Source organism: Chrysoperla carnea, chromosome 1 (genome assembly GCF_905475395.1).
Source record: "Chrysoperla carnea chromosome 1, inChrCarn1.1, whole genome shotgun sequence".
Classification (NCBI taxonomy): domain Eukaryota; kingdom Metazoa; phylum Arthropoda; class Insecta; order Neuroptera; family Chrysopidae; genus Chrysoperla; species Chrysoperla carnea.
The window spans coordinates 91271851-91290791 of NC_058337.1; the positions used below are offsets into that span (position 1 = coordinate 91271851).

The 18941-nt window shown below is 29.7% G+C and overlaps 1 long non-coding RNA gene and 1 other non-coding gene across 2 annotated transcripts; one reads left to right on the forward strand and one right to left on the reverse strand.

Moving 5' to 3' along the window:
* Positions 1-270: 270 nt before the first annotated feature.
* Positions 271-342, reverse strand: Trnas-uga. The gene has a single exon. It is a non-coding gene; the product is annotated as a tRNA-Ser (tRNA).
* A 5577-nt stretch (positions 343-5919) lies between these two features.
* Positions 5920-7168, forward strand: LOC123306171. The gene is made up of 3 exons (XR_006536890.1): positions 5920-6013; positions 6725-6897; positions 7048-7168. It is a non-coding gene; the product is annotated as an uncharacterized LOC123306171 (long non-coding RNA).
* Positions 7169-18941: the final 11773 nt, after the last annotated feature.

The window sequence follows — 18941 nt, forward strand, 5'->3', positions numbered from 1 at the left end:
CTGGGATACTGTAATCATAACTAGTCAATTACTTTTATTTTGACCATTCATAACGCGCTAAACCAACTTATTTGGATAATTTCTATGAAATAAGAAAAAAAAATTATGCAATAAATGAAACTCTGAAATAGATTAGCAATCAAATTTTTACTCAATTTGTTTAACACCTAATTTGACACACTCTAAGATATCAGATGTAATTTTATTCAGAGGCCGTTTTTTGTTTTAGACTATCAGTTACATTGTACATTGTACAAAATTGAATTAATACGCTCGAATCAGGACTCGAACCCGGGCTGCTTGGATTCATGCCAAGCGCCCTACCAATTGGGCCATTCGAGCTCTAGACACAGAGTGCAATTTTTTCAACTCAACGAATTTTTTTACTTTGTTTTTTTACTTTTTTATTATTATTTTTTGTGTAGTTTACGTTTAATCATGTAGACGATATTTATTTACATCAAAGTCTCTCGATTTTAATATCATACATACAACGTAAACTAAATATTCACAAATATCTTGAATTGAAAAAATACACTCGAACCAGAACTCGAACCCACACTTTTTGGATTCATGCCAAGTGCCCTACCAATTGGGCCATTCAAGCTGTAGACACAGAGTGCTAGAGCTCGAAAAAAAAAAATTTACAAAAAATTGGTGGAGGGTAAGAACTGGTATTTAGAGGATAAAATGAAATATATTCTGTAAGTATTTCAATCAATCATAACCTAATTTTAAGGATAACTGAAAACAGCAATTTCCAAAAAACAAACGAGTTAATGGTTCGAAAATAAAAACAATATGCTATGGTAACCAGTACAATCGATCGTAACCAACTACAAAAAATTTTGATTGGGAATATTTCTTAAAATTGATGTTATAGAAATAGCCAATTAGTAAACAAAATTTCCAACTAAGCCCGATTTAAGTATGGGAAAAATCTTTATTTTTCAAAAAATATATATGTCATCAAGAAAATTACCATTTGTGCCTGTAAGTTATATTATATAGAGCATTATATGACCTTTTTTGAAATGTCAATAATAATAAATACGTAACAATTAAATTTTGTTTACTTATTACCCAAACAAATCAAAACAAAATGTTCTTGAATTTTTCAATAAAATTAGACAATTTTGTAAAAAGAATTTGCTACCATAAATATAATGTGTTGCTCTCTTTTCATCAAATATATATCTCAAATCGTCACTTCACAGTTACAAACAAACCATTCCACATACTATACATGCAACACGACAGTTTAAGTAATAACATTTTCAGTATGAAAAATGCAACTACCATATTGTGGGGGAGAGTTATCTAGGTAAGTCCCTTGCATAAATATTCGTACCGCTTTTTTAATTTTTGAGATTAGAATAAGATAATTTATAAACAAAAGCAAATCAAATAATTTAAGTGTATCAGAAACATGCAGTGAGTAATCGTGGAAAATAGGTATTTTGAATTTTGGAAAGAAAGTTAATTCATTTTATAGTCAACGTTGAAACGACGAAAATCGTTTGAGCGGAAAAGATTGTCAAGCCTACCATAAACTACTTTTCAGAATATGCAGAACGGTAAGAAAAGTGTGCAATTTGGAAAAAGCTCTTAAGCAGAAATTTCCAAATGAAATAAAAGAAATTTAACAAAGTGTATGTTAGGTTAGGTTATATTGACTGTCCAAGAAGGGCACACTTTGGCTATAGAGCCCATTGTGATACCATATATGTGTTTTGCCACCTTTCCGCTGATAATTTCCTCCTCAATTTCAGAGGCTGAGTGCACCTCCTTCATGCATATACCATGCACTTCACCAGTCCATCACAAGTATTAATTATATTAATTTTGTTGCGACGGCGGTCATCGAAGCATACCACGGACGGAATTGGTTATGCCTTAACCAACTGAACTAATAGGGCAATGGTAACAAAGTGTAAATGGTCTTAATAAATAACTCCAATAAGATCAAGTCCACAAAGTCACACAAATTTATCCAAACAAAGAAGCTATTTATCACATAATGCAGGAATTGGATAACCTATTGAGTTCCGTTCTTTCAGTACTTCAACCGTTGGCTAGTGGTCGGTTGTTCTGGCAACAGTTCTATCTCTCTCCTGATAATATTGTCGGTAAACCGGTAAGAAAAAGTTTTGAGTTCCGACTAATTAAGAAATTAATTAAATTTATCTAGTTCAGAATACAATATATATGCAAATGATTTAAAATTTTTGTAATTTTCTTAAACGGTTTTTAATATTTTAAGAATGTAAACAATTTGGAAAAATTTATGGATTTTTGTACAGAGTTTTTAAAATTGCACATTAGATTATCGCAGAATCAAATATGTATTTAGTTGACTTTCAGGTCTCATTTTTAAATGTCTCAACAAAATCAATTCATCGTCAATGAAATCAAATTTGGATATTTAAAAAATACCCCTATCCACCAGACTTGGAATGGTACCCGTGGTACATACATTTGTCCATTTCAACAATTCGATATGAATGGTTATGATTGGGCGTTTGATTGATTGATTGCGTGAACTTGGATCGTTTGGGATACACATTCAGTATTTACTCAGTTATGTTCAATTCTACTAAATTGTAATAGCGAACCAAAAGGAATGAAAATTATTAATTTTTTTATTTATATATTTATTTAAAAATTTTTTCATTAAGAATGAAAAATTACTGTTCTTTAAAGTTTTTGTAAATACTTTTTAAATAAATGAGCACCTTTTTCTTTTAGGTTGAAGTCTAGCTTTAAACGAGTGTTATGGATAAAAATGAAAACCATAGCCAACCTAGACAATATTCCTATATAGTTTGTGTTATACAATGAAATATATATTTCATTTTTGTAATTGAATTTAATGTGAGCGGAGATATAATGTATTTTATTTGTTATGCCTACATGTATGTATGATATGTTAAGTAAAGTAACCTTTTGTGAATATTACACTAATAATATGATTATAACTTAATAAAATAAGTTTTGTATGATAAAATATGTTTCATTGTTTGTTTTTAATTTAATTTAAATACACTTAACTTTCAAGTCATACATATGTGACACAATAATATGTTCTATTCATTATAATATATAACTTCATACATTAATTTTATTTTTGAACTTTTAACTTAATATTTAAAAGGAAAATATTATGTTAATTAATTATGTTTATTGAAAAAAAATCACGCATGGTCTAAGAACTATTTAATTTTGAGCCCATCAAGGAAATGTGTATATTCCTTTTAACTATTTAAGTGAAACATGCTTTTCAAAATACAAGCAATTATCTACACAACTTAAGTGAAAAGCAATTTTTAATGTTTAAACTACATTACCACTAAAATTATTTTGTACCTTTTAGTAGATTTGTAGCGTGCAAACATAATACTTCAAAACTTCATTTTAAATGAAGGATTTAAAATCGACCGCTTACGCTAGTCAAGTGACGTTTCCCGTCACCTCCACCATTATTTCTATATATCGAAATATTATTCCTTTAAATTTAATTATCCTTGTCTGTCTGTGTGACATCGTAGATTTTAAATAGATGAAACGATTTTAATATTTTTGTTTTTGTTAAACATATTACTTGATCGAGAATGTTCTTAGCAATTTTGTTTAGAGTTCAACTTTCGTGTTCCGTACCCAATAACAAACAAAAAAGACCCGAGTAGAAAGTAAGTAAGGTTCAACCAGATCATGTATCTGGGCCGGATCAGGATAGAATAAGGCTTGCCATATCCGGTAAGCCTTATCAGGACCAGATCTGGACCAGATGAGGATAGCCTGATGTTAAATATAATCAAGTCTGGTAAGACATACTGCATCAGGACCAGGTCTGGACCAGATGAGGATAGCCTGATGTAAAGTTTAATCGAGTATCGTAAGGCATACTGCATCAGGACCAGATCTGGACCAGATGAGGAAAGCCTGATGTAAAATTTAATCAAGTATGGTAAGGCATACTGCATCAGGACCAGGTCTGGACCAGATGTTGATAGCCTGATGTAAAATTTAATCAAGTATGTTAAGGCAAACTGCATCAGGACCAGGTCCGGACCAGATGAGGATAGCCTGATGTAAAATTTAATCAAGTATGGTAAGGCATACTGCATCATGACCAGGTCTGGACCAGATGAGGATAGCCTGATCTAAAATTTTATCAAGTATGGTAAGGCATACTGCATCAGGACCAGGTCTGGACCAGATGAGGATAGCCTGATGTATAGTTTAATCGAGTATCGTAAGGCATACTGCATCAGGACCAGATCTGGACCAGATGAGGAAAGCCTGATGTAAAATTTAATCAAGTATGGTAAGGCAAACTGCATCAGGACCAGGTCCGGACCAGATGAGGATAGCCTGATGTAAAATTTAATCAAGTATGGTAAGGCATACTACATCAGGACCAGGTCTGGACCAGATAAGGATAGCCTGATGTAAAATTTTACCAAGTATGGTAAGGCATACTGCATCAGGACCAGGTCTGGACCAGATGAGGATAGCCTGATGTAAAATTTAATCAAGTATGGTAAGGCATACTGCATCATGACCAGGTCTGGATCAGATGAGGATAGCCTAATGTAAAATTTTATCAAGTATGGTAAGGCATACTGCATCAGGACCAGGTCTAGACCAGATGAGGATAGCCTGATGTAAAGTTTAATCGAGTATCGTAAGGCATACTGCATCAGGACCGAATCAGGACTAGATACAGTTATCATAATATAAAAGATTATCAAGTATATGACATGTTTCACATCATGCCATATTGATACCATGAGTTAGGTTGTATTTGTATCAGATCAGATTAAGATTCATTTGTCTATAATGGAATAAATGATATTAATACCATTCAAAATATTTTTCATATAAAATTTTAATGAATCTAATCGTTCAATATAATTGGTCTAGTGAAATAATAAGAAATAATAACAATAGTAATAATAATAAATTTAATTTTTGATAAATAAACGTTTTTTTAAGTTACATCGATATCATAAACTTAGGATTAAATATCATGTTCATCATTTGAAAAATACACACAAAAAATTTAATGCATATTTTAATTATAATAAAACATATCTTAATAACAAAGTATGCTATGATATTAAATGTCAAATTCAACATAATACAATATTTTTTATGCGAGTGTTTCATGTATGAAGTAAAGGAATTACATACAATTTTTCTTTTTGATTTGTACTTAGGTCAATAGAAATCATTTTTTTCTCAATGTTAGTTAATGAACAAGTGATAATATTGGAATCTCTTCTCGTCACTTTCCACATATTTAATGATTCTGATGAACATGGATAGTTGTAAATTGGTTTTCTCTTTTTTAGTGTTTGCCCTGTAATTGTAATATTACTGTCACAGTGTCACCTGAAGAAGTATAAATATTATCAATTTGTAATTTAAGCAAAATTAAATCTTATCCTTTTTGGATAGATTATATTTTAGAAAGGATAGTCAAACATGTGGTCACTTTATGAGAATATATTATTTTTGTTTACAACATTTATTTAGACAAGCACAAACCTGTTTATTTGCAAGTATTCATCGTATGTTTACTTTAAATGTATATACTTTGGAATTACGTATATACTTGCAAAGCATGTTGCAAGTGTCAGGCAGGAGTGTATCTCAGGCATGAATATATGATATGTACACGTATAGGTCAGGCATAGAATAACATATACATACTATGTAGATGATTGAATGTAGAATGAGGTTAGGGGATATTGACATTGAATAAAAATCATGAAATCCATGCGGTCTTTAATTAATTAAACCCGAAACCCGACTAATAATTAACAAACATAAGTCAACTAGTTAACAAATGTGCATTAACTAGTTAACAACATAATTTTTATTAAAATTATAAGTGAAATTTATAAGTTTGATAAAAAAACTGAGTAAATGAAACAATTAGGTTATTTATAAATTTGTGTTGTGTTTAAAGCTTCGTTTTAAGGTTTAATTACGTAAATCATACAAGGTTAGTATAAAATATTAAGTTATTAATTCACTATAATCTTTTGTGTGTTTGATTTTATCTTTTTAAATTTTTCAAGCATCATATCCCAAAAAGTATTAGACATACGGAACTGTGGGTCGGCTTAAATTGTTCCAAATTTAGTTTATTTTCCAAACCATATTAGCAACTAATGCCAGAAGCTCATTGTTTTTGAATTGAACTGAAAAAATCCGAAAATTTTATTACGCCGGTAGCACAATTCCTCTTTTTTGATTGCTAAATGTGGTTTTACACTCTCCTAAGGGGTCGGAATTACATATAAAAAATGTAGCTTTACATCACGTTATGTGATTTTAGCTGTTTTTTTGGTAAGATTTTACTGGCGTAATAATCAAATCTTTCGTTTTAAATTCATCTTATAGTCGCATCAAAATATGTTTTTAGTCAGGAGTCCTCAATAACAGCTCCGATTTTGATGAATTTTTTTTCAAAATTATTCAGTATTTTCAGTATTATTTAAAATCCGAAATATTTAAGTTGGGGAAAATAATCTGGAGGAGGAATAGCCAATGTCGCAACTGATATATCGATGCCCAGCCAAAATCGCTAATGAGAGAAGTTAGAAATTTTGAGGAGATATTGATTTTATAAATATAAGAAAGATCTATTAAAATAAGATAAAACAGATAACTAAAATAAATAATTAGCATTAAAATAAATTTTCTTTTCCAGAATAAACGTTTATACTATTGTCTTGATGGAAAAAATACCATTACTCGTAACATGGGTAATATTATTCGAGCATATATATCAAGAGACGTAGCACTGTCGTTTGTGGCGGTAAAAGCAACTCAAAACAAAAAAATTTTCAAAGATACAAATTTTTTCACTTGTATAAAAAGGATGTAAGTTATTTTATATTGCAGGATTACTCTCGTTGATAACTAATTAATTATTTCTTAATCATATGTTATTATTTTATACATAATTATAATTATTATTTTTTTATTACTTATTTAATTACGTACATAATTAATTAAAATTTTTTATTTTAGCTGCTGTAAGACAAAAATCCCAAAAAAATCAAGATATTATTCCTGACACCAAATTGCATCAAGCATTATCGTCAGTGCTAAATAATGCTAAAGATTGGGATGGCCACAGAGTAGCCAGGATAAAAAACAAGAAAATAAAAAAATAACTTTTTTTTGTTCACTTTTTTAAAAATTATTTTTTTTTTGCTGTGTAAACAATTTTTAATATATAATAAATAATATTTTTAATTACAATAATAATAATAGTGTAATAATTTTTACAAGAATAAAGATTCGTGTTTCTTAAAGGGACCGGACCGGGCATACCGGATTTGGATTAGCCAAGGTATGTAACGCAGATGATTGATTTGGACCCGATTAGGAATTCCGAATCTGGTCCCGATAAAGTTCTCCTGATTGGGTCCCGACAAGGATTTCCTGATCGGGTCCAGGTACATCATCTGCGTTACACACCTTATCTGGTCCAGATAAGGTTTTCCTGATCGGGCCCCGATAAGGTTTTCCTGATCTGGTCTTGATAAAGTTTGCCTGATCTGGTCCCGATAAGGTTTGCCTGATCTGGTCCCGATAAGGTTTTCCTGATCGGGTCCCGACAAGGTTTTCCTGATCGGGTCCAGGTACATCATCTGCGTTACACACCTTATCTGGTCCAGATCGGGTATGCCCGGTCCGGCCCTGGTAAGGATCACGAAAAAATTTCTAGTCGGGGAGGCGATTGTCTTCAAACTATTATGCAGATTTTCTGAAACAAGAATACTTTCGATCAAATTACCATTCAGACAAGCACCAAATTAGCAACGAGTAACATAAGAGTAATTACGATTAGCTAATTCATACTGATGATGCCTACTTGGTAGTCGAAATACGTATTTATAAAATACAAAAAACTGATCTAGGAATTTGGGGCAAAAAATCGAAATTTAAGTAAAGCTTTATTTTTTTCCTCTTCTTTTTTATTTAATTTTTCTTCTTACAAAATTTTATTATAATTCTACTTTAACATTCGACTTGTGTGACAAAAGTCAAATTATTTATTATAAAATAGCTCAATAATTTAAATAAACTTCCAATAAACTTTAGCTTAAGAGATAAAGAACAATATTTTTAAGAGGAAATTTCAATATTTTCCAAATTCACAAAATTAATTTACAATAAAGGTACTCGTATACGTAAAATGTTTTTAATTACAAAATTTCAAATGTTCTGATAGGGTATTCATTTATGCAATGAATAATTAATTGAATGTTATTATGAAACAGTACTCTATGGTAGTGTAACATGCTAAATTTACATACATATTCAAAAACAATGAATATGTTAAACGATTTTGGTTTTACTAAACAGAATGTAGTTACCGTATTACGTACGTTTTACTTACGGCATACAGGACGGTACTCAAAAGATCAAATAAAAAATTCGTTTCTTAACTCTAGAATATTAAAACGATAATGAAAATTTTCAAGACAATAGAACAATTTCTTTCGCCAATAAATTTTTCTTGAAACAAGTAAATGTTTTCTCTTTTGCTGTAGAATGTTGTCAAGTTATTGAGGATTCGTTTATATTAATAGCTTACTTCGTGCGTTACATGGCTTACTTCGTATTTTGTAAGCTTTGGCATTGTGAATGGCAATCAATAGATTAACGGCTTATAGCTTAGTGGGATATCATATGGCAATGAATTAAACAACGGTTTATTGTTAAACATAAGCAAGGCTTAGTAAAACAGTTCCTAGACTTGGTTATTTTTTTGTCCAATTTGAATAATATGTCGGTATAAGTATGTCGGTATTTCATCTACAGTGATATATTAAAAATAAACGAACAACCGAGTGTAAATTGTATTCGTGCACTCAAACGTACATGTTTCGTTACTTGGAAAATCACTTTTCCAATACTTCCATCAAATAGTGAATAAAATGATTGGGTGAATAAACTGAATGTGAATAAGAATTTGCTTACAATATTTACGAAAATGAACATACGAAAGCCAGGGACACACATGTTGACATCGAGCAGGCACCGTAACATGACCGTGTGTAGCGTGCAGGCTGATTGTCGGGGCGGTGAAATCACGCTGGTGTGAAACAGCTTTAAATTCTAGACTTCGGTATATATTTTGAAGATGCAGCAGGCATTTCGGGGTAGAAAATGTTTAATTAATAGCGAATGAACTAAGAAATTGGGCTTATGACGAGTGCAGGATAAAATAAAAAAATTCTTTTTTTTGGGACAAGCTTCTATGTTATTAAAAAGTAGGAAATTGAGATTGTTACTCGATAATGTATAAGATCTTTACCCCATTATCTTTTTTAAAACCTGTTGTCGAAGATCAGCATACTCACGGTAGCAAATTTCCACTTGGACCGTCTTCAATCACAGACCATCCTGTAAATATGTATAATAGAATATTCATATAACAATATTATATATTATGTAAACAATATATATATTATATAGATATACTACATACTAGATTTGTATGTATATATACATATATAACAAAATAAAACAGTTGCAGCCTGCGGTGATTTTAAATAGCTTACTTCAAGTCAATAAGCATTTAAAGTAGCCTATTATAACACAACAAAACTGTATTATTAAACAACAACACAAGCCTTAACACCTATACAACCAACAAGCATCGTATCGTTCCTATAAAAGCTTCCTTCGCATATCAACTCTAACTCAACTATACTCAGTTTATATGTTATGTGGGTGGTTCATGTTTTTAGGGGATTCAACAATATATTTTATATTTTGATGTACCAAATAAACGCAATGCCGTTTAGTATAGAAGAAAGTGCATTCAAAAGGTTGTGACGGATATTAGAAAATTGAGTCTCCATTTCATATTCAGTATAAAAAAATTAGTTGACCGAAATAAAGGGTTTTTAAAAATAGCTAAGATTCAATAGCTTAACTTTGTCTTCGCCTTTTTACCCACCTGTCAAGAAATGGTTATCTTTTTTGCGCGTATCTTATATGTATGAATGTGTGTTCGTCAATTTCTTTATTACCACGTATCTTCCAAACGGCTCGAAGGAATTCGACATTTAAAATCTAAAGACGCTCAAATCTTCCAAATAATGAGCCCCGACTCTTGAAATCGCTATGTAAATTACCGGACTTGTTTCTTTCTTTTCAGATTTCATGCCCGCAATATCCGAATCAAACCTTTTCAATGTAATGTCTGTGTGTGTGTGTACGTATGTGCGCATGTTCGTATGTTCGTTCAGATTCTTTTGCCTAAATTATCTCGCAAACCAGTTATGACATTAACGTAATCGCGTATTTAAGAACTGAAAGAGTTTTCAGCAGAATTAATTCAGCCATTTTTGAATGGTAATAAAAAAACCGGAAAAAACTGAATAAATAGAATCTGAAAAGTGTACAAAATACATTTTTCTATGGAGATAATGATCGTTCCAGCATAAGCTGCAGTACATGTTCAAAGAATAATCTCTGAAGGCTAACAAGATTTTTTTTTAAATTTTTTTCTTCCTCTGGGAAGTTTGCCGTGTGGACACCGACTATGTACTGCCAATTTTATTATTATATACTATCAAAGATGCAAATAAAAATATTTAATTCATTTGGAATGGTTATTTGGTACAGTTAGCATTTACCCTACCGTAATGTTATTCGAGTTAATAATCTCATATAATGAATATACTTTTAGTAAAAACTTACAATTTTCTTTTCAAACTCATCAGATTTTGTGGGCTTTATTTATTTAGTTAAACAATGTATGTTTCCAGAGTTTTTCTTTCTAGAAACAGTTTTTTTTTTCCATTTATACAAAATTACACTATAATTACTGTCGTTTTTGTTCTTATATTTCTTGTTTTTTATCTTTCGTTTTTCTCCTTACCATATTTTCTATTTTTTAAACATAGATTTTCAACTTAGATAATTTTGAATATTTCACATGTAAAATTTTTGTGAAAGTTAAAAGAAATTTGTTTTGTTTACTTAATTTATTTTAATTAAGACAAGTTAGTTAAGAAAAAAAAGTATTATAAATGATAAAATTTGACTACGTGTATGAAAAAATACAGTATCGATGTAGAAGTATAAAAAATTTAAGAAGGATATTATTAAAATAATACAAAGAAGTAAAGCAATTGAATTTTCATAGGTCTTGAACAAAAAAATGGTTCTACATTTAAGTATCATTTTCTGCATTATAACGGCAACTTATAAATTTTAAAAAAAATGGAACTTTCGTGAAAAAAAATGTTTAGGTTTCTTATTTTAATCTTTGCATAATTATGCTGTAATTCTTTTGTACTAGCAAATGTTAGTATAAATATATTTTTTTGTTTTAAAGAAAATTTACTAATTAATTAACGCCTTTATTTTCTTCGATTGTGGTCAATAATATTCGGAAAAAATTAAAGATAATATTAAATTAAAAAAATTAACTTTCACTCAAATAAAAGAATAAAATTGAAAATTTTTTTTAATGAATAAAACGAATATTAAATAAAGATTATTAATTTTTTACTACTTGATATTTCTTTTGTGTGCAATCAAAAGTTTGTAAATAAATGTTATAACTAAAAACAATAAGCTTAAAATAGAAAACCACTTAGTTTTAGCTACCACAAAAAGGATAGCATTAAGTGGTTTTGGACCTAGATAAGGTAATAACAAATGGCATTGGGACAAAAAAATAGATACACGTTACAAGAGTATAAAAAATATTTAACCCAAAATTCATCGGCGTTTTATGGTCATTGTTACAGTCATGTTCATTTTTATAGATTAAAATTTTATAAAGATTGATCGAGAGAACTATCGTTTGCCTGTTAAATATGTATCGAAAATCATAATGCCGTTACTTACTTATTTAAAATTAATGATCATGTTCATCTAGTTATATTAATACTTATTAACACACGTGAATACAAACAATTGACTGGATAATGGTTGAAGTATCGTGTCCAAAAATTGTTGAATGTCAGTGCTTGCGTTAATAAGAGGTTTTAAAAAAGAGTCTGTTTGATTTCTGAAAATTTCGAATATTATCGAAGTATTTTCTTCGTTTTTCGAGAATCTTTCGCAATACTGATTGATGAAGCTATCTGTAAATTTCAACTTCCTATCTTTTATAGTTTGGGAGAAAATGGACACCAAAATTTTGTTCAAATCTGCGTCTTCACAGGTAAACCAAGTAGTTTACGAAAAAATATTTCAAACAAAAGTTATTGAAGTTCTTATAAAGAGCATTTTTATAAAGAACTTTTGTTCAATCTTTTACATTCCTAAAGACCCAAGATGCAATTGAAATCCCAAGATCCAAGATTCAAAGCTATCGTGTTGACGGGCAGATGAATGGACACACGGAAGTAAATGGAATACTTATTATGGAATATACCTTGATATATATTTCATATATACACTATACAGGGTATAATAACATATTATTACGAAGGACTGAATTGGAGACTAAAATATCGTCAATAATTTTGAAGTTATTAAATATGTTAAAATAAATTTTTCATATTACCAACAAAAAAAACCTATACTCATACTTCATATTCGTATACAAATAACCTTCAGGCTTACAACCTAAGTAATATATTCTTTAATATTGCAACGAAGGTTCGATATTTGGCTGTATCCGTCTGTTTTTCTTTTACGCCTTGATATATTGTAAACGATTTATGATTAAATACAAATTGTGTTTCAATGTTATGTTCTTGGCAAATTTTTTGAATCAATGTTCTGAAGTTTCTGTCACAATAACGAATAAATACAGGATTTAGTATAAATTTGGTAAACAAAACATAAATATTAAATAAATAAGCTCATGTTGACTAATAAACAAAAATAAAAAATGCGAGGAGTTGAAAAAGTTACACTCTGAGTCTAAAGCTCGTATGACCGAATTGACTAAAGTACTTGGCATGCACTTAAGAAGCATCTTGGTGCGAGCGCATTTTTTCAATTCTCTTTAAGTTAGAATATGAAATTCAGATCGATAGATGAATTTTTAAAAATGAATAGGTATAATAACAATTCAAATTTTTATCAAAATCAACATTTATTTAAAAATTAAGTGGTAATTTAAAAACTGTCTAAACATAGATTCCTTTCCTAAATATTCAAAGGTTTATTTACAACTGACAACAAACAATGGACTGAGTTAATTGATGAAGTACCATGTATAGACAATGTTGATTATATAATCTTTGTTTTTTTCGTCATGTAGGTAAAGAAAGAGAGCCACTTTTAAACAACCACACATACATACATAATACACACACACGCCGATATTCCCATATATTGCATACTAAAAACAAAAAGTTCTAAAACCAAAAATCAAAGGTCAAATATTTTATATTTTCTACTGATTCACAAAATAAAAAATTTCTTATTCCTGTATATGCGGCATGAACTCATTAAAATACCAAAACTTAAGTCAAAGTTATAAAAAAACTCGCAGTGGAGAATCCATTACATTTATGAGACTCAATTATTATCAATATACTTAAACTATACGGTAATGCAGAAAACTTGGGCTTGAAGCATTCCTTGTAATTCTAGAAAGTAAAAAAAAAACTTAAGACGATATTTTGTTTTCTTATTTTGAAAGACAATATTAAAATAAATATTTTGTACAAACGTTTTTTGTAGAAAAACAGTGTATGGTAACCGGTTTTATTTATCATGAGGTAAATTATAGGTTTTCATTTTATTCTCAATAGAATTTCTGCAATATATTTTCATATAGAACACCATGCAGCAATATTGTGGGCAACACCACTTTTCTCTCAATGGTTTTCTTATCTACATATTCTAATCATATATTTGTATATTGTATATGCTTTAGCAAGAAAATATGGCGAAAATATATGTATACACTTAGGTACCAGAACCATCTTCTTACAACTCCATATCGATATTTAGCATGTAAATTGCTCAGTGCATGCCAGAGTTGGCTTAATTTATTCTAATTTTGTGCGCTAAGTGCGATTACAAGCTTCTTGTTGGCCTTTGAAAAATCGGCGATATATAGTAAAAAAGTTGTGATTTTAATACATCACATTCTTTCAGTTTCTTATACTATATTTTCACCCGTCAGCACTCACTTTTATTTTTAAATACATGTGTTTTTCGGTTTATGTCTTGAAATTTTTTCTATCTTCATTGTCCGGTCAATTTAAACATTCGAAGGTTCAAAAATTCGCACCCGGCTGAAATTTGGTAGGATTGATCACCATCATTAATGAAATCTAATAAGCCCTCCTCGATCCGCGATGACAATGATGATCCGAGATATGACGATTCAAAAAATCGGAAGAGTTGTAATCAGCCTGTGATTTTATGAATGGACATATAATTCTATGGCCTTCATAGAAAATTTAATATTTTTTAACAAATTTAAATCAGTAAATATGTGAATTTACATTTAAAAAATATTATTTATACAATTACGTTTCTTATTTTCACAATTTCTAATGCAAGAAATTTAATTAATTTTATATTTCAATAATTTAAACTGGACATTTACCATATCATTTACATGTAAAGTATTGATAATTAGTCATAACAACCACTTTTACGCCAAAATTATCCACTGCTGGCTCTGTTGTCAATTTGATTGTCCCTCCCATGATTACGCACCCAACGGATATATGTAAGTAAAAATTGTATATATGTAAGCTACAATGACCGATAAATATTTAACGCGCCATATATTTGAGGCATGCACAGAACGCGTGAGCAAATCTCTCATCACTCGACTATAGTTTACCAGACGGTTGTTGCGAGCACTGGGGGGGTTAAATTTGAAGAGTGAAAATCAGTCCTCACGAAATGAAAACGTGAAATACAAATCATATATCCATTTTTGAAAGATCCACATTTTTAATAGTTTTTATCTATAGAATAGAATATCTAATTTTCTAGAATTATCTGTCTATATTATTTTAGAAAATTTTAGAAATTACGGATCTGGACAACCATTTTTACTTTGCTATACATGCTATGCTTATCATAGACCATGTACACCATCCAATAGTCCATGTAGCGCTACATTATTATTGATCTGAATACTATCTAGTCTGTCTGTTTATTGGTCTGTTCGTCGTATTTTGTAGTAATATATTCTATATTTATATACAAGTAGACTACAGAGGTCAATATTGTCGATTGAAAATATACTCAAATTCAATCTGTTTTCAAAATGTCGAACATATATTGAAAATACATTCATAAATATAAAAATTTATATTTTCATATAATGTTTTCAGGTACATTATGTGCATCTTCAATAATTTCTGAATCTTCTATGATAGGAAACGTTATTGATTATGTACTATATGAATTTACTCTAAATCCAAAGAAAGCGCTACCTAAGAAGCATTATAACAAGAAGGAAGTGCCGCCATTCACCACCCATAAGTGGCTTAATAAATATTCAAGTTGGTTAATAATTCAAGAGCATGTTTATACCAAAAAGAAGGAAGGCTTGAAAATTACTTTTTTGAAAGTTGCTTTTGTTTAAAAGTAATGTCTAAAAAAATAAATAAATAAAAACTTAAAAAAAAACCGGCTTCAAAATAAAAACTTTTCCAAACCAAATATTTGATTTTGTTTTTGTTAAAAGTTTATTTTATTTTATAATTTTTAGTGAATCTGAAGTACACTAACTTATTTGTCACTAAAAAAAGGAATAATCGAAATTGGTTGGTGTGATATTGAGTTATTCGTCCTTTTGCATACTTAATGCAAATTTAAGACTTTTATGGATTTCTCATGGATGCCGTTGCCAGAACTGGACCAAAATGAAAAGGTACCACATGGGAAGCACAAGTAGATAAAGAATCATCAAAATCGGTTCACCCAGTCGAAAGTTCTGATGTAACACACATACAGTCAAATTGATTTACTCCTCCTTTTTTGTTTGAAGTCGGTTAAAAAAACTATTCCGGTAGTTTTCGTTAAGTTCTTTAAAACGTGCATACTGTCAGCACATAAATTACCAAGGAAGTTGAAAGTGTAACAAAATAGAAATATAAAAATCTTCATAATCCCAAAAGATACACTCAACAGATCTTACCAAAGGAAAGTGATGGTTGGTCAACATATTACTAACAAAAATGTGATGATTCTCTTCAAAAGCGATTCTTCCATTATGCTTTAACTCCTTAATCCGTATTTTCTATGAGATAAATGAATATGTCACACTTGTCATTTTGGTCGTTCAAGGAACATTGAACTTATTATTTGGCACACTGTTTCAATTTTTTAATTAATAAAATCCAATCTAAGCATTAATAATTGCTATTTTTATTAATGATTTTTGTTGGTCCTGGTGCAATGAATAGGTACTATTATTGTATTCATAATTCAATTTTAAAAGTGTCAATTTATATTTTTTAATGATAAAATCTAAAACAAATGAATTATCAATTTTGTACGTTGAGCAATTTTATATGATATGTGTATGTCTACATCATCGAAATTTTAAAATATAATTGAATTTATGCTTATGGATTTATGAAAATAATAATTTATTTATTCAAAACATTTTAAAAATAATTTGCGTTTAAAATCAGTTACCTAACAGATTAATACTAATAATCGCATCTCGATTTTTCTTTAACTACATGAAAACCGTCTTTTTTATCAGATGGTTTCGTTCTTAGTCGTCTCCAATTCGAGTACCAACTCCAGTTTTTATTCTTATTTTTTCGCTACCGTATTATTCTGACAAATCCGTTGAAATTTGTTGTGTGTAGAACAATTGACTCAGTTCTATTGGGGAACATTCTAATGATAAACAAGATGCTATCTACTTTGTTGGCTATAGGTCTGAAAGACTGATCCCCAATCTTTTGGTTGGAAATTCGATTGAAATCATAATAAACTGTAATTGGATGTGAATCATCCATTGCGACGGGTCACATATGATTAGTCTGCGAATCGTACTCGGCCTGTCAACGTGCCAACCGAGCTTTCTATCACTGAACCAATTCTATTTTACATATAATATAAGCATTAAGGCTGTTGTCTCGTTATGAGCATATCGATAGAAAATTCTAAATTTGTGTATACTTGTTAAAAATATAATAATACTTTTACCATAAAAATTTGAAGTCAATTGACCGTCTATTGACTCGAGATTGACTCGAAATAAATTTCATTTAAAAAACAGGGGTTATCCTCCGTTTTTCAGATACCTATTCCTAACAGAGGCCACCCACATCATTTTTCTTTTTTTTATTCTTTTTTTTAAAAACTAAATCCAGTAGCTGTGTTCTTAAATTTAATTAACGTACGGTTCATTCACATGCAAAGTATACGAGAGGATATATTTTTAACAGTTTTTAACAAGTTTTTTATTTCTCTAAAAAAAAAGTAGATTTGAGGTATTTTCAAAAAACTAACTGAAAATTTATGTATGAGTTTTAATCTGAATGTTTATTAGTTTTGTTTATTTTTAACCAACAAATAAAAAAGGTGTTATAAGTTTGATCGTATGTGTGTGTTCCTGTATGTCTGTGGAATGGTAGCGCTTTATGAACGAATGAACCGATTTTGATTTTTTTGTTTCGTACCCGGAACACTTAAAAAATAGGCTATAATCCTCCAAATCGGTTCATTTTGGAGAAGGCTCTGAGGAAAAAGATAATTTATTGGAAAGTGTTCTTAGATAATATGTTTCAAGTGCAAGTTAAGAGTTCCGAAACAGAAAAATTTGTCGGAGGTTTTTTAAATTTTGAAAATTTCACTTGTTATATTAAATATTGTATCTATATATATACATAATATGCTACAGTCAAAATTGCTTACAATGCCATTGAAGGCGCCAGTAACTATAGTCGTTAGAACCGAGCATATGTGCAATTCATATTAAAATGAAGAGAATCTGCATTGTACATAATATGTTGGTCGTTGTTGAGCATTGTCTAACAAAGCCAACGTACTAGGCTATGTCTTGTAGCAACTGGTACAAAATTTATTCATAAAATTTTCAAGATGAGCTTTAATGGTATTTATCAAAATTAAAATAAAACTTATTTCCAGATTTTATGAATAATTAATTTAATTTTTTAAAAACATTCCTAAAATTTTCGTTACATATATTATTGAATGGTATTGTAACGACCTGGTGATTCTTATTTCTTATTGATCGGGTGCAACATCAATGAGATCCATGGTAACCATCTCGTATATATTACTTTGGTTACACAAACAACCAATTGCCCTCAGAAAGTAAATTTTAAGACGTCAATTAAGCGTTATTATTTCTTCTCCACATTTCAGCATTAAAATGTAAGAGCAACCTCTTACTGTATCAATCTCTCGATATTGTAAAACCAAAAATCAAAGTCGTATACAAAAAATAGTGAAGCTACCTAAAATATTCATTCATATATTATGAATATGTGATGTTTATATTCCTATATGTTCGTTACACACAGCATTTTACCATATACTTTTTAGTGCATGCATTTACATCATTCGTTCATTCACTGGGATGTGCTTTAAATATCTTATCTTTCTATTTCACTGCACACGCCGATTCGCCAATTTTAATGTTTCTGAATTTATTTGTAATATTTTCTATGTACAGAATGTCCTATATCATTCATACAATACTTGTTACTGCATAATAAATAATGTATAATATTGATAAATTAATTAAAAATTACAAGAATCCTTAAATTTGCTGTAATTGATGATGAAAATGAATATTTGAATATATTTCGAAAAGTGAAAGAAAGAAAAAAGTAAAGCCTGGCAGTATTACCGTTATACTGCCAGTCTGCAAGGTCTGCCACTATTTTTCCATAAAAATACATGTTGTAACAAGAAAATTACACTTGAGTTTATCCGGCCTGTCACTATTTTTCTGCGTTTATAAGGAATGGATG